Source organism: Pseudorca crassidens, chromosome 8, assembly GCF_039906515.1.
Source record: "Pseudorca crassidens isolate mPseCra1 chromosome 8, mPseCra1.hap1, whole genome shotgun sequence".
Taxonomy (NCBI): Eukaryota; Metazoa; Chordata; class Mammalia; order Artiodactyla; family Delphinidae; genus Pseudorca; species Pseudorca crassidens.
The window spans coordinates 65,592,331-65,607,391 of record NC_090303.1 but is presented as its reverse complement, the minus strand read 5'-3'; the positions used below and the strand labels follow the sequence as shown (position 1 = coordinate 65,607,391).

Here is a 15,061-nt window from a genome sequence, read left to right as displayed (position 1 = left end):
TTAGAACTGATTTGAAGTATCACAGTTGTTTAACAGACCAACTGTTTACTGATACTCCAAAGCCATAGGTAGTCCTCAGCATAGGAATTGGAGTCCTTAAAGTTTACTTGTGAAGTTGTTATTTAGAATGGAGAAATTTAACAATATAAGCAATATTATATTGTTGATTTAATATAAAGGAAGCTTAGATTCTTATGACCCCCCACAATGACTACTTAACATTGATTCTGTTTTTAAGTGTCTCAAGTGCTGTTTGGTGTTTAACAGATCATTTCTTATGCCTGATTCCTTGCGCATAAGAAAGGTGGAGGTGGGTGGACTTGGGAGCAGAGAAGGGTTTAGTGCCTGGTAGAAGCAAGTGTTCCCCAGCGTGAAGTAGAATAGTTCGTAGACACTGCTCTTATTGCATCTGATGGGTCAGGGGAGGTAGAGGGCCTTGATCCCTGTGGACGGTGGCTTCTAGGAAAATAAATGAGAGCTGCTGGAGGGAGAAGAATGGAGATTTGAAGTTGTTCTTTTAGGATCTCTACAAGGATAGGTCACATGCCTACATGCTGTTAATGGAATTCTGGCTAAACTCTGCAACAGTGTGTAAAATCTTAAGATTTTAGCTTTATGGTCAGATATTGACTTCATTTAATCACAGATAATCTCCATTTGCATGGATATTTTAAATTCAACCTCCCCTCCCCTCAATAAACCCACCACAAATATACCCCTCCTTCCAAAGCACACTTTCTTGGGCTTCATTTATTTATTTAATTAGGAATTTATTGACCTGGCATTTGAAGGTCTATGTACATACTAAGCAAAAAGGTGGTAAGAGTCCTTTGCTCTTAAAAAGCTCAGGTCTAGTGGGGGATACAGACATATAAGTAAATAACTACAATATTATGTACTAGTGTTATATAAGAGGGATATACTGAGTGCTGTAGGAGCACTGGAAGGGAATGGTCCACTCTCGAGTGAGGGTAAGGGAATGTGTAGCTGTTTTAAGAAGAGATTCACAGGGACATTCTTCTTAAAGAGTTAATAAGTTTTAATCAGATTAGATCATAGTTTCTTTTTCTTTTTTTTAACTGTTCTTTCACAGCTGTTGTTGCACTGATGATTCTAAATGCTTTATATTATTATAGTACTTAGTAGTATAGTACTATGTTAAAGGATTATAGCTCCATAATGGGCTAAAAGGGGAAAGTGTTTTCTAGTTAGGAAGCAAGGCAATTGCCACATTTACACAGAAGATTACAAAGTCATTATTAAAAACCTCAGGTGTGAAACTGAGCTCTGGTGGAGTTTTGTTTAACTTTGAATGGTATTGATAATTGGTTTGGTACTTGGTTTAAGAACTGGGGAGTGCACCAGTTCATGTTGATAGTGTATATAATTGTGAATCATATTCTAATATGACATTTGTCATCACTTCATGACTTTACGTTTTCAGTTCCTAAAATTGGCCTGTAGTGTGAAATAATTATTCTGAAATTTAGGTAATTACTGCTAGTGGGTGAAGATATCAAGAGGGCCACTTTTACTTGACTAGTTTCAGACTTTGGTCTAGTTTAGACTTATTTACTAGGTATGTAAAAATCAAAATGGTTGAACTTAATGTTATCCAGTAGAATGGACTATCTTAGAGAAAACTTTATAAATAAGAAATAAAATAAAAAATAAGGACCTCTAAATCCAGTTAGGCACCTTTTTCATTATCTTGTTTCTTACTATTTGTTCTTATACACAAACAATAACTACGATGGACCTGACTCACCCTGAATTCAGTTTTGAAGGCAAACCTTTCTGGGGCTTGTATCCTTTTGCTTCCCATTTTTGTCTTGAGGTCAAAATGACCGTTGAACATGTCCCTCAGTTCTGGATAGACCTCCTCTCTCTTGGCACCTTTTCAAATAGTGCCCTTGCTCTGAGATTTGTTAGAATTAAAGAAATAGGAATAGAACCAATTGCATAGATTCTATTCTGAGAATATAACATTCTATAACCAAATTGCCTACAGTTCAGATGGAAGTCTTACTTTCATTGTCAGTGGAAGTAGCTTTCATAATATAATTTGAGGTTTATATCTGTCTTATTTTTGTAATTCTCTATTACCTTATTTAGGAAGGTCATTTTTTAAAAATTTGTAAAATATTGGCTATATTCCCTGTGTTGTACAATATACCCGTTATAACTTATTTTATACCTAATAGTTTGTACCTCTTAATCTTCTACTTGTTTATTACCCCTCCCCCTTCCATCTCTTCACTAATAACCACAGTTTGTTTTCTGTATCTGTGAGTCTGCTGCTTGTTTGTTATATTCACTAGTTTTATTTTTTAGATTCCACATATAAGTGATATCATACAGTATTTATCTCTGTCTGACTTACTTCACTTAGCATAAGTAAACAGGTCAGTTTTAAAATTTGCTTGCTTAACTACCTCAGAACTGTTGACTTAAAGGGGCTATAATCCACACACACAAATAATTTTTGTTTTATAAGACTCTTGTCAAAGGTTGATGGAAAGTTAAAATGAGTGCTGACTGAAATTTGTTTTGTTTAACTCCTTGCCTTTTTCTAATGTGTTTTTTGGAAAATAACAGTACTGCGAAGGTAATGTTTTGTTTAATCATGCATCAGTGCTTTTAAAAATAGGATTTTTTTAGAACTTTAAGTTTCTCTCCTTTACATAATAATTTTGTTTTTGGCTGCGCTGCGCTGCTTGTGGGAACTTAGTTCCCCCATCAGGGATTGAACTCAGGTCCTCAACAGTGAGAGCATGGAGTCCTAACCACTGGACCACCAGGGAATTCCCACACATAATAGATATTGATTTGATGGTCTTAAATGCTTTTTTTAAAAATGATTTTTTAAAAAAATTATTTATTTACTTTTGGCTGTGTTGGGTCTTTGTTGCTGCACATGGGCTTTCTCTAGTTGCGGCGAGCGGGGGCTACTCTTCATTGCGGTGCGTGGGCTTCTCATTGCAGTGGCTTCTCTTGTTGCGGAGCACGGACTCTAGGCGCACGGGTTTCAGTAGTTGTGGCTCGCGGGCTCTAGAGCACAGGCTCAGTAGTTGTGGCTCGCGGGCTCTAGAGCACAAGCTCAGTAGTTGTGGCGCATGGACTTAGTTGCTCCGCGACAAGTGGGATCTTCCTGGACCAGGACTCGAACCCATGTTCCCTGCATTGGCAGGAGGATTCTCAACCACTCTGCCACCAGGGAAGCCCCTAAATGCTTTTACTTAACTGTCATATTTGGTGCTGTGATTTTAAACTGCCGTTTACTAAGAGGTTGCTATGTATACCAGGCATTCTGGTAAGCACTTTATATGTTTATCATACTTATTCTTCATAGACAGCTTACGCTGTGAGTTCTGTTATCAGCTCTGTTTTATAGATGAGGAAACTGAGGCTTGGTGATTTTTTTGCCCAAGGTCATAGAACTTTAGGTAGTAGAATCGGAATTTGTACCCAGGTTGGTCTGACTTGGCAAGCCTCAGGTCTTAACCATATGATGGTTATATATAATAAGATGAAGAAAGGCATTTAGGGATTTGGCCAGCTCAGTTATATACTTGCAAATTAAAAAGAAGTAAGTGGACTGTAAAAAGGCGTGTGTGTTTAGATGGGTTGTCATCTAAAGGCTACAGATGAATGGGTAACACAGTCTTAATACCATTCTAATGCATGTCAGCTTAGTGTGTGGTTATTTTTATTTTGATAAATTATAGGGAAGGTATGGGAACATAATATCTTAAGACTTCCAAGTACATTGCTTTGCCCTATCTTTTCACATTTCCTGCTTGTTTGTATGAACCATAGCAGTCACGTATTTTGGCATCTCTGTTGTATGTATACCTGATTTGGCCTGTCAGTAGAAACAGCTAAGCAGGGAATGTCCCTTTGGAGTTCCAGAGGAAATTGTTGTGTAAGCTCTGTAAGCTGGTTTTGTTTACTGTTGTTGCAAGGGCATAAGAGGTAGAGGCAGTTTGGGTAAGCTCTGCTTGCATTTACATGTTTCTGAATTTCCTGAGGCTTTAGATTGGGTGGATTTAGGTGGGAGTGGGAGGGAGATATGTTCAGTACAAATTCACTGGATTAATTTCCCACAGAAACGATATGTTGTGCACAGAACCAGGTCTTTAAAGCTGTTTGACACTTATGGCTGAACTGTATATAAGAACTGAAATGTTAATAATTACCACTTTAAAAGAAATTGGGCTGTAGTTCTTTGCACTAATATGTAAGTTAACCGTTGCTTTTACTGAGCTATTTAATTATGTTGAAGTTGGATATACTAAGGACATGATTTTTTTAAGCCATTCATAATTATGAAAGACCCATTTAGTCCTTCACGTAAAAAATCTAATCTTTTGATACCAACTAGGTGACTTTCCAGAAATATAAGAGTATTGTTCGGTTTGTAAACTCATCTATTAGACTCTTGTGAATATTTTAAGTGCATTAGGGATACATGGTATTTTATCTGTTTTTGCTGTCTAGTTAAATAAACATTAAAAAGTCAGACACTTTAGATAAAATATATGTAAACCTTTTAGAAAGAAAACATCTTTCCCCAGTTTAGGATTTATTTTTGCATATTATACTAGCAGGTGAGCTTTCCTCACCTTGGTTTTTAGCAACCTCTGTTAAGTGGGTAGCAGAGTTTTTGGGCCAGCTGGTTAAGCAGCTGTTTATTTGGAGTGGTATAGTTTTGTCTCTGGGCTACTCAGTGCCAACAGAATGTTTCCAACTTGGTAATTTAGCTGCCTCTGCTCTACCATATATCACCAGGCTTCGTCTAGGGTGGAGCAGGGGAGATGGTAAAGTACTGTACCTATTAAGATTTGCTGACTGGACTTCCCTGGTGGCGCAGTGGTTGGGAGTCCGCCTGCCGATGCAGGGGACATGGGTTCGTGCCCCGGTCCGCGAGGATCCCACATGCCGCGGAGCGGCTGGGCCTGTGAACCGTGGCTGCTGGGCCTGCGTGTCCGGAGCCTGCGCTCCACAACGGGAGAGGCCACAGCAGTGAGAGGCCCTCGTACCGCAAGAAAAAAAAAAAAAAAAAAAAAAAAAAAAGATTTGCTGACTATTGGATGTAGGATGTGAGCAACAGGAAGAATGGTGGTGTTGTTAACAGAGGTAGTCAAGTATATTTATATGTTAATCTGTGTAGCCAGTATCTTAACAGAAGAAAATTTTCATTGACAATTTAATTAGTACTTCATTTTAGATTTTCCAATCCTGAGTCTTCTGAATTCTTATATTTAAAGGATACCATGTAACATTTTTTATTGAGAGAAAAATGAACTTTTATTGTGTTAAGCTACTGAGATCTTGAGGTTCATTATAGCAGCTAGCATTACTACCCTAACTAATACAGAAATGGATTTTTCATCAAGGTAAAAAATACTGTTAGGGGCTTCCCTGGTGGCGCAGTGGTTGAGAGTCCGCCTGCCGATGCAGGGGACACGGGTTCATGCCCTGGTCCGGGAAGATCCCACATGCCGCGGAGCGGCTGGGCCCGTGAGCCATGGCTGCTGAGCCAGCGCATCCGGAGCCTGTGCTCCGCAACGGGAGAGGCCACAACAGTGAGAGGCCCGCGTACCGCAAAAAAATATAAAATAAAATACTGTTAGTAGGTCTGGATAAATAAAATTGTGTCACTTTTACAAGTTAAACTGAATTTGAATTTAGATCTCAAAATCTGTTATTTTCCTAATATTGTAGATTATAATCCAAACCACTTGAAAATTCAGTTGATTATTGTGTGGTTTGTTATCATGTCTAACCACTGGTTTTCCAGATATTTAAATTAAATTCACTGATATTTAAACTGAATTTTTTCACTAATTTTTTTAGTAGAAAAAATTTCAAATTTTCTTACTTAATTTATGCACATGAAAACTTTTTCTCTATTTTCACCCAAAGTAAAATTAAAGAATTCTTTTTCCTTTTACTTCTGATTATCTGAAGATATTTGAATATTCAATTTAAAGCAACAATTTTTAAAATTAAGGTATAATTCACATACTATAAAGTTTGCCCTTTAATGTGTACAACTCAGTGGTTTTTAGTAGTTCACAAATTTGTACAATCATCACCACTGTCTAATTCCAGAACATTTTTATCACCCCATACTCATTAGCAGTCACTCCCCATTCTCTGTCCCCCAGTCCTTGGTAACCAGTGATCTACTTTTCGTCTATATGTATTCACCTATTCTGAAAATTTCACATAAATCTAACTGTAATATATATGGCCTTTTATGTCTGGCTTCTTTCACTTAGCATAATGTTTACAAGGTTCATTCGTGTTATAACATGTATCAGTTCGTCATTACTTTTTATGGCCCAATAATATTCCATTATATGTAAATGTCACATTTTGTTTATCCGTTCATCAAAGCATATGAGTTGTTTCGACTATTTGGCTATTATGAATAATGCTGCTGTGCACATTCCTTTACAGGTTTTTGTGTGGATTTGTTGTTTTCAGTTCTCTTTGGTATATACCTAGGAATGGAATTGGATGTACACTGAGTCATATGGTGGCTTTCTGAGGAACTCCCAAGCTTTTCCAGAGGCTGTTCCATTTTACATTCCCACCAGCAATGTATGAGAGTTCTACTTTCTTCACATCCTCATCCACACTTGTTTTTGCTTCACGTATTTTCGGGGAGTACCATGTAATTTTGTTATATTCTGCTTTTTTGAAAATTGATGTCCCCTTGCTGTGAAAAGATATAAGTTTACTTGAAGTTGACTATTAATTTAGAGTAAAGTTAATACTAAGATACTAACATATGATTGCTCCTTCAATAGTATAATAATATGCTAATATCAGTACCATTTGCAGAAATGAACCAAATGAATTTAGCACCAGCAAGTGTTTTAAACTAGTATTGTGGTTCACAGACTAAATACTTCATTTCCATTCTTAATGATTACATGTAAAATAACTGATATAATGAACTTCAAGTAAGTGTGTCTTCCAAATCTGTGTAAGCCCTTTTGGACTCATAACACTTCATTTAATAAATTGGCATTTAGCATCTACTCTGCAGGACACAGTGCTAGGCTCCGGGAGTAAGGGGATGAGCTAGACAGATATGGACGCTCGTTTATTCTTGGCACTCATATACCACTTAGGGAAATAAACGTGCAGGTAATTACAGATTATGGCTTGTGTTATGAAGGAAACTAACCGGGTGTGTGAAAGGAAATACTCTACTTTAAATTTGTAAATCAGATAAGACCTCTCTGAGGAGGTCACTTTAAAGCTAAGACCCAAAAGATGGTTAAGAGCTAGCCCTGCGAGAGCTGGGAGAGACTGTTGCAGGTAGGATGTCTGAGTTGGGGAGGAACTTGGCATATTTGGGGATCTAAGTGAATGCCAGTTTGGCTAGTGAGTGAGGAGGAAAGATTATGATCAGAGGAGGTTGGAAAGAGAGAGAAACCAGATCTGCTGGGACCATCTGGTTATGGTGTGGAATTAGAATTCAATCCAGAGTGGTAGGAATCCATTAGAGAGTCACAGGAGTGATTCACATTTTTAAAAGATCACTCTATTTACTGACTGTAGAACACAGTGTGAAGACCAGTTAAGAAGCTATTACAGAAGTTCAGGAAAGGTGGTGTTAGGTTAGGGTAATGGCAATAGAGATGGAAAGAAATGGACTGAGAGGGACTTCTGGAGATAGAGTCCGTAAGATTTGCTGGTGGTTAGATATGTTAGACAAGGTGAGAGAAAAATTGAGGATAATGCCCAGATTTTTGGCTTAAACAACTGGTGGCAAGTTGTTACGGAATAGGGAACAAGCAAGAGGAAAGATCTGGGTAACCAAGAATTGAGAACCACTGTAGATGTTTTGATATTGAGTTGCCTATTAAGATATCTGAAGGTGGAGATTCCCTGGTGGTCCAATGGTTAAGACTACGTGTTTCCACTGCAAGGGGCCTGGGTATGATCCCCGGTCCAAGAACTAAGATCCCGCATGCTGCCTGGCGCGGCCGAAAAAAAAAAAGATATTTGAAAGTGTAAGATATCTAACAAGCAGTTGGATATCTGGATCTGGGTCTGAGAGGGAGCGAAAGGCCTTGGATAGAAAAGCAAATTTGCATCTTAGCTGAAGAAGCTTCCTTAAATTCTAGAATTGGATGGAAAAGTTAGCAAAAGACACTGGAGAGGGACAGTGGCTAAAGATATGAATGACATGTACAAATGCCTCTTAATGGATTTTCTAAACCTTGATTGCTCTTCCAGAGGTGCAAATGGTGAATGCTGTGGTCTTTTCTTGCAAACCTTTTGCAGGGTGCTGTTGGTCATGCTGTTTCCTCATCCTGTTGAGGGACTTGCTTAGCCATTGCCCAGCTTTTCTGTTGAGTGGGTATAGGCTTTAAAAAACTAGGACATGGGGAAAAGGGATTATCAGCCTCTGGGCTTGTAGTAATGCTATTTCAATTGGCTATATTTTGGGTTAAATAGATTATGTGCTATTAGGTTTAAAGGTTTGATGAGTATTTGTATTTCTGAAACTGGGATTCATAGTTTTAGGACTAGGAATTTTCAAAATCTTTAATTTTTTTTAAAATTTATTTTTTTATACAGCAGGTTCTTATTAGTCATCCATTATATACACATCAGTGTATACATGTCAATCCCAATCTCCCAGTTCATCACACCACGCCTGCCACTTTCCCCCCTTGGTGTCCATACATTTGTTCTCTACATCTGTGTCTCTGTTTCTGCCCTGCAAACCGGTTCATCTGTACCATTTTTCTAGGTTCCACATATATGTGTTAATATACAATATTTGTTTTTCTCTTTCTGACTTACTTCACTCTGTATGACAGTCTCTAGATCCATCCACGTCTCTACAAATGACCTAATTTCGTTCCATTTTATGGCTGAGTAATATTCCATTGAATAATGTACCACATCTTCATTATCCATTCGTCTGTCGATGGGCATTTAGGTTGCTTCCATGACCTGGCTATTGTAAATAGTGCTGCAGTGAACACTGGGGTGCATGTGTCTTTTTGAATTATGGTTTTCTCTGGGTATATGCCCAGTAGTGGGATTGCTGGGTCATATGGTAGTTCTAGTTGTAGTTTTTTAAGGAACCTCCATACTATTCTCCATAGTGGCTGCATCAATTTACATTCCTGCCAACAGTGCAAGAGGGTTCCCTTTTCTCCACACCCCCTCCAGCATTTGTTGTTTGTAGATTTTCTGAGGATGCCCATTCTAACTGGTGTGAGGTGATACCTCACTGTAGTTTTTTTTTTTTTTTTTTTTTTTTTAAATATGGAACACTTCACGAATTTGCGTGTCATCCTTGCGCAGGGGCCATGCTAATCTTCTCTGTATCGTTCCAATTTTAGTATATGTGCTGCCGAAGCGAGCACCTCACTGTAGTTTTGATTTGCTTTTCTCTAATAATTAGTGATGTTGAGCAGCTATTCATGTGCTTCTTGGCCATCTGTATGGCTTCTTTGGAGAAATGTGTATTTAGGTAGGTCTTTTGCCCATTTTTTGATTGGTTTGTTTGTTTTTTTAACACTGAGCTGCATGAACTGTTTATATATTTTGGAGATTAATCCTTTGTCCGTTGATTCATTTGCAAATATTTTCTCCCATTCTGAGGGCTGTCTTTTCCTCTTGTTTGTAGTTTCCTTGGCTTTGCAAAAGCTTTTAAGTTGCATAAGGTCCCATTTGTTTATTTTTGTTTTTATTTCCATCACTCTAGAGGGTGGATCAAGAAAGATCTTGCTGTGATTTATGTCAGAGTGTTCTTCCTATGTTATCCTCTAAGAGTTTTAGAGTGTCCTGTCTTACATTTAGGTCTCTAATCCATTTTGAGTTTATTTTTGTGTATGGTGTTAGGGAGTGTTCTAATTTCATTCTTTTACATATAGCAGTCCAGCTTTCCCAGCACCGCTTATTGAAGTGACTGTCTTTTCTCCATTGTATATCCTTGCCTCTTTTGTCATAGATTAGTTGACCATAGGTGCATGGGTTTATCTCTGGGCTTTCTATCCTGTTCCATTGACCTACATTTCTTTTTTTGTGCCAGTACCATACTGTCTTGATTACTGTAGCTTTGTAGTATACTCTGAAGTCAGGGAGTCTGATTCCTCCAGCTACGTTTTTTTCCCTCAAGACTGCTTTGGCTATTCGGGGTCTTTTGTGACTCCATACAAATTTTAAGACTTTTTGTTCTAGTTCTGTAAAAATGCCATTGGTAATTTGATAGGGATTGCATTGAATCTGTAGATTGCTTTGAGTAGTAGAGTCATTTTCACAATATTGATTCTTCCAATCCAAGAACATGGTATATCTCTCCATCTGTTTGCATCATCTTCAATTTCTTTCATCAGTGTCTTATAGTTTTCTACATATAGGTCTTTTGTCTCCTTAGGTAGGTTTATTCCTAGGTATTTTATTGTTTTTGTTGCAGTGGTAAATGGGAGTGTATCCTTAATTTCTCTTTCAGATTTTTCGTCATTAGTGTATAGGAATGCAAGAGATTTCTGTGCATTAATTTTGTATCCTGCAACTTTACCAAATTCATTGATCAGCTCTAGTAGTTTTCTGGTGTCATCCTTAGGATTCTCTATGTATAGTATCATGTCATCTGCAAACACTGACAGTTTTTCTTCTTTTCCAATTTGTATTCCTTTTATTTCTTTTTCTTATCTGATTGCCGTGGCTAGGACTTCCAAAACTATGTTGAATAAGTGGCAAGAGTGGACATCCTTGTCTTGTTCCTGATCTTAGAGGAAATGCTTTCAGTTTTTCACCATTGAAAATGATGTTGGCAGTGGGTTGGTTGTATATGGCCTTTATTATGTTGAAGTAGGTTCCCTCTGTGCCCACTTTCTGGAGAGTTTTTATCATAAATGGGTGTTGAATTTTGTCAAAAGCTTTTTCTGCATCCATTGAGATGATCATATGGTTTTTCTTCTTCATTTTGTTAATATGGTGTATCACATTGATTGATTTGCATATATTGAAGAATCCTTGCATCCCTGGCACAAATCCTACTTGATCATGGTGTATGATCTTTTTAATGTGTGTTGAATTCTGTTTGCTAGTATTTTGTTGAGGATTTTTGATTCTATATTCATCAGTGATATTGGTCTGTAATTTTCTTTTTTGAGGTATCTTTGTCTGGTTTTGGTATCAGGGTGATAGTGACCTCATAGAATGAGTTTGGGAGTGTTCCTTCCTTTGCAATTTTTTGGAAGAGTTTGAGAAGGATGGGTGTTAACTCTTCTCTAAATGTTTGATAGAATTCACCTGTGAAGCTATCTGGTCCTGGACTTTTGTTTGTTGGAAGATTTTTAATCACAGTTTCAATTTCATTACTTGTGATTGGTCTGTTCATGTTTTCTATTTCTTCCTGGTTCAGTCTCGGAAGGTTATACCTTTCTAAGAATTTGTTCATTTCTTCCAGGTTGTCCATTTTATTGGCATAGAGTTGCTTGTAGTAGTCTCTTAGAATGCTTTGTATTTCTGCAGTGTCCATTGTAACTTCTCCTTTTTCATTTCTAATTTTATTGATTTGAGTCCTCTCCCTCTTTTTCTTGGTGAGACTGTCTAAAGGTTTATCAATTTTGTTTATCTACTCAAAGAACCAGCTTCTAGTTTTATTGATCTTTGATCTTTGCTCTTATTTTTTGGTTTCTATTTCATTTATTTCTGCTCTGATCTTTATGATTTCTTTCTTTCTACTAACTGTGGGTTTTGTTTGTTCTTTCTCTAGTTCCTTTAGGTGTAAGGTTAGATTGTTTATTTGAGATTTTTCTTGTTTCTTGAGGTAGGCTTGTTGCTCTAAACTTCCCTCTTACAACTGCTTTTGCTGCATCCCATAGGTTTTGGATTGTCATGTTTTCGTTGTCATTTGTCTCTAGGTATTTTTTGGTTTCCTCTTTGATTTCTTCAGTGATTTCTTGGTTATTTAGTAACGTACTGTTTAGCCTCTACGTGTTTGTGTTTTTTACGTTTGTTTCTCCTGTAATTGATGTCTAATCTCATAGCGTGTGGTCGGTAAAGATGCTTGATATGATTTCAGTTTTCTTAAATTTACCGAGGCTTAATTTGTGACCCAAGATGTGTTCTATCTTGGAGAATGCTCCATGTGCACTTGAGAAGAAAGTGTAATCTGTTGTGTTTTGATGGAATGTCCTATAAATATCAATTAAATCTGTCTGGTCTGTTGTGTCATTTAAAGCTTGTGTTTTCTTAGTAATTTTCAGTTTCACTGATCTGTCCATTGGTTTTAAGTGAGGTGTTAAAAGTCCCCCACTATTATTGTGTTACTGTCGATTTCCTCTTTTATAGCTGTTAGCAGTTGCCTTATGTATTGAGGTGCTCCTATGTTGGGTGCATATATATTTGTTATATCTTCTTCTTGGATTGATCCCTTGATCATTATATAGTGTCCTTCCTTGTCTCTTGTAACATTCTTTTTTCTAAAGTCTATTTTACCTGATAGGAATATTGCCACTCCAGCTTTCTTTTGATTTCCATTTGCATGGAATATCTTTTTCCATCCCCTCACTTTCAGTCTGTATGTGTCCCTAGGTCTGAAGTCGGTCTCTTGTAGACAGCTTATATATGGGTCTTGTTTTTGTATCCATTCAGCGAGACTGTGTCTTTTGGTTGGAGCATTTAATCCATTCACATTTAAGGTAATTATCGATATATATGTTCCTGTTACCATTTTCTTAATTGTTATGGGTTTGTTTTTGTAGGTCGTTTTCTTCTCTTGTGTTTCCCACTTAGAGAAGTTCCTTTAGCATTTGTTGTAGAGCTGGTTTGGTGGTGCTGAATTCTCTTAGCTTTTGCTTGTCAGTAAAGCTGTTGATTTCTCTGTTGACTGAATGAGATCCTTGCCGGTAGAGTGTTGTTGGTTGTAGGTTCTTCCCTTTCATCACTTTAAATATACTTTGCCACTCCCTTCCGGCTTGTAGAGTTTCTGCTGAGAAATAAGCTGTTAACCTTATGGGAGTTCCCTTGATGTTATTTGTCATTTTTCCCTTGTTGCTTTCAGTAATTTTTCTTTGTCTTTAATTTTTGTCAATTTGATTACTGTGTGTCTCAGCGTGTTTCTCCTTGGGTTTATCCTGCCTGGGACTCTCAGTGCTTCCTGAATTTGGCTGGCTATTTCCATTCCCATGTTAGGGAAGTTTTCGACTATAATCTCTTCAGATATTTTATCGCGTCCTTTCTCTTTCTCTTCTCCTTCTGGGACCCCTCTAATGTGAATGTTCTTGCGTTTAATGTAGTCCCAGAGGTCTCATAGGCTTTCTTCATTTCTTTTTATTCTTTTTTCTTTATTCTGTTCCATGGCAGTGAATTCCACCATTCTGTCTTCCAGGTCACTCATCCGTTCTTCCGCCTCAGTTATTCTGCTATTGATTCCTTCGAGTGTATTTTTCATTTCAGTTATTGTATTGTTCATCTCTGTTTGTTTGTTCTTTAATTCTTCTAGGTCTTTGTTAAACATTTCTTGCATCTTCTGGTCTTTGCCTCCATTCTTTTCCTGAGGTCCTGGATCATCTTCACTATCATTACTCTGAATTCTTTTTCTGGAAGGTTGCCTATCTCCACTTCATTTAGTTGTTTTTCTGGGGTTTTGTCTTGTTCCTTCATCTTGTTCCTTCATCATTGGTACAAAGTCCTCTGCCTTTTCATTTTGTTTATATTTCTGTGCATGTGGTTTTGCTTCCACAGGCTGCAGAATTGTAGTTCTTCTTTCTGCTGTCTGTCCTCTGGTGTCTGAGGCTATCTAAGAGGCTTATGCAAGCTTCCTGATGGGAGGGACTGGTGGTGGGTAGAGGTGATTGTTGCTTTGGTGGGCAGAGGTCAGTAAAACTTGTCTGTAAAGACAAGTAAAACTTGTCTGCTGATGGGTGGGGCTGGGTTCCCTCCCTGTTGGTTGTTTGGCTTGAGGCGACCCAGCCCTGGAGCCTTCCTGGCTCTTTGGTGGGGCTAATGGCAGACTCTGGGTGGGCTCACGCCAAGGAGTACTTCCCAGAACTTCTGCTGCCCATGTCCTTGTCTTCATGGCGAGCCACAGCCACCCCCACCTCTGCAGGAGACCCTCCTACACTAGCAGGTAGGTCTGGTTCTGTCTCCTCTGGGGTCACTGCCCCTTCCCCTGGGTCCCGATGCGCACACTATTTTGTGTGTGCCCTCCAAGAGTGGAGTCTTTGTTTCCCCCAGTCCTGTTAAGTCCTGCAATCAAATCCTCCTAGCCTTCAAAGTCTGATTCTGTAGGAATTCCTACCCCCATTGCCGGACCCTCAGCTTCGGAAGCCTGACATGGGACTCAGAACCTTCACTCCAGTGGGTGGACTTCTGTGTTTTAAGTGTTCTCCAGTCTGTGAGTCACCCACCCAGCAGTCACGGGGTTTGATTTTATTGTGGTTGCGCCCTTCCTACCATCTCATTGTGGCTTCTCCTTTGTCTTTGGATGTGGGGTGTCTTTTTTGGTGAGTTCCCAGTGTCTTCCTGTGGATGATTGTTCAGCAGTTAGTTGTGATTCCAGTGCTCTCGTAAGAGGGAGTGAGCATGCGTCCTTCTACTCTGCCATCCTGAACCAATCTCCAACATCTTTAATTTTATCTTGATGTAAAAATTATCAATATAAATAACAGGATGATTACTTTGTAGCTGACTCTCGTGAGATTTAGTACCTGCATTTTAAACTAAGTGATCATACTAAATATGTTTAATTTGTATGGTTAAGTTTTTCAAGCATGGGCTTCTGGAATCTGTGAGGTTGCTGACTGATGGTGATCTGTATTGTTTCTGTGAAAAAAAAATTGTTTTAAACTTACCTACTAAATAATTACGGGAGTAAACTGTCTAAGTTGATTGCCATTGTACTTAATTTATATATATATATATATATATATATATATATATGTCAATAGTCCAAAATAATGAGTGTTATAGCATATTTTTATGCCCCATGTTGTTTAAAAGTGATACTTGTGATAAAGTACATGATTAATTCCATTACCATTACAGTTTAATAGTAAAATGGAAG

General features: G+C 38.1%; 1 protein-coding gene and 1 non-coding gene across 4 annotated transcripts in view; one reads left to right on the top strand and one right to left on the bottom strand.

Moving 5' to 3' along the window:
- The window catches only part of HERPUD2 (HERPUD family member 2), a 42,165-nt gene that overhangs the window by 3,230 nt on the left and 23,874 nt on the right, over nucleotides 1-15,061 (top strand). The gene's annotated exons all lie outside the window — the stretch shown is intronic.
- On the bottom strand, nucleotides 9,301-9,407 carry LOC137229593 (U6 spliceosomal RNA). Its single transcript, XR_010945750.1, has one exon. It is a non-coding gene; the product is annotated as a U6 spliceosomal RNA (small nuclear RNA).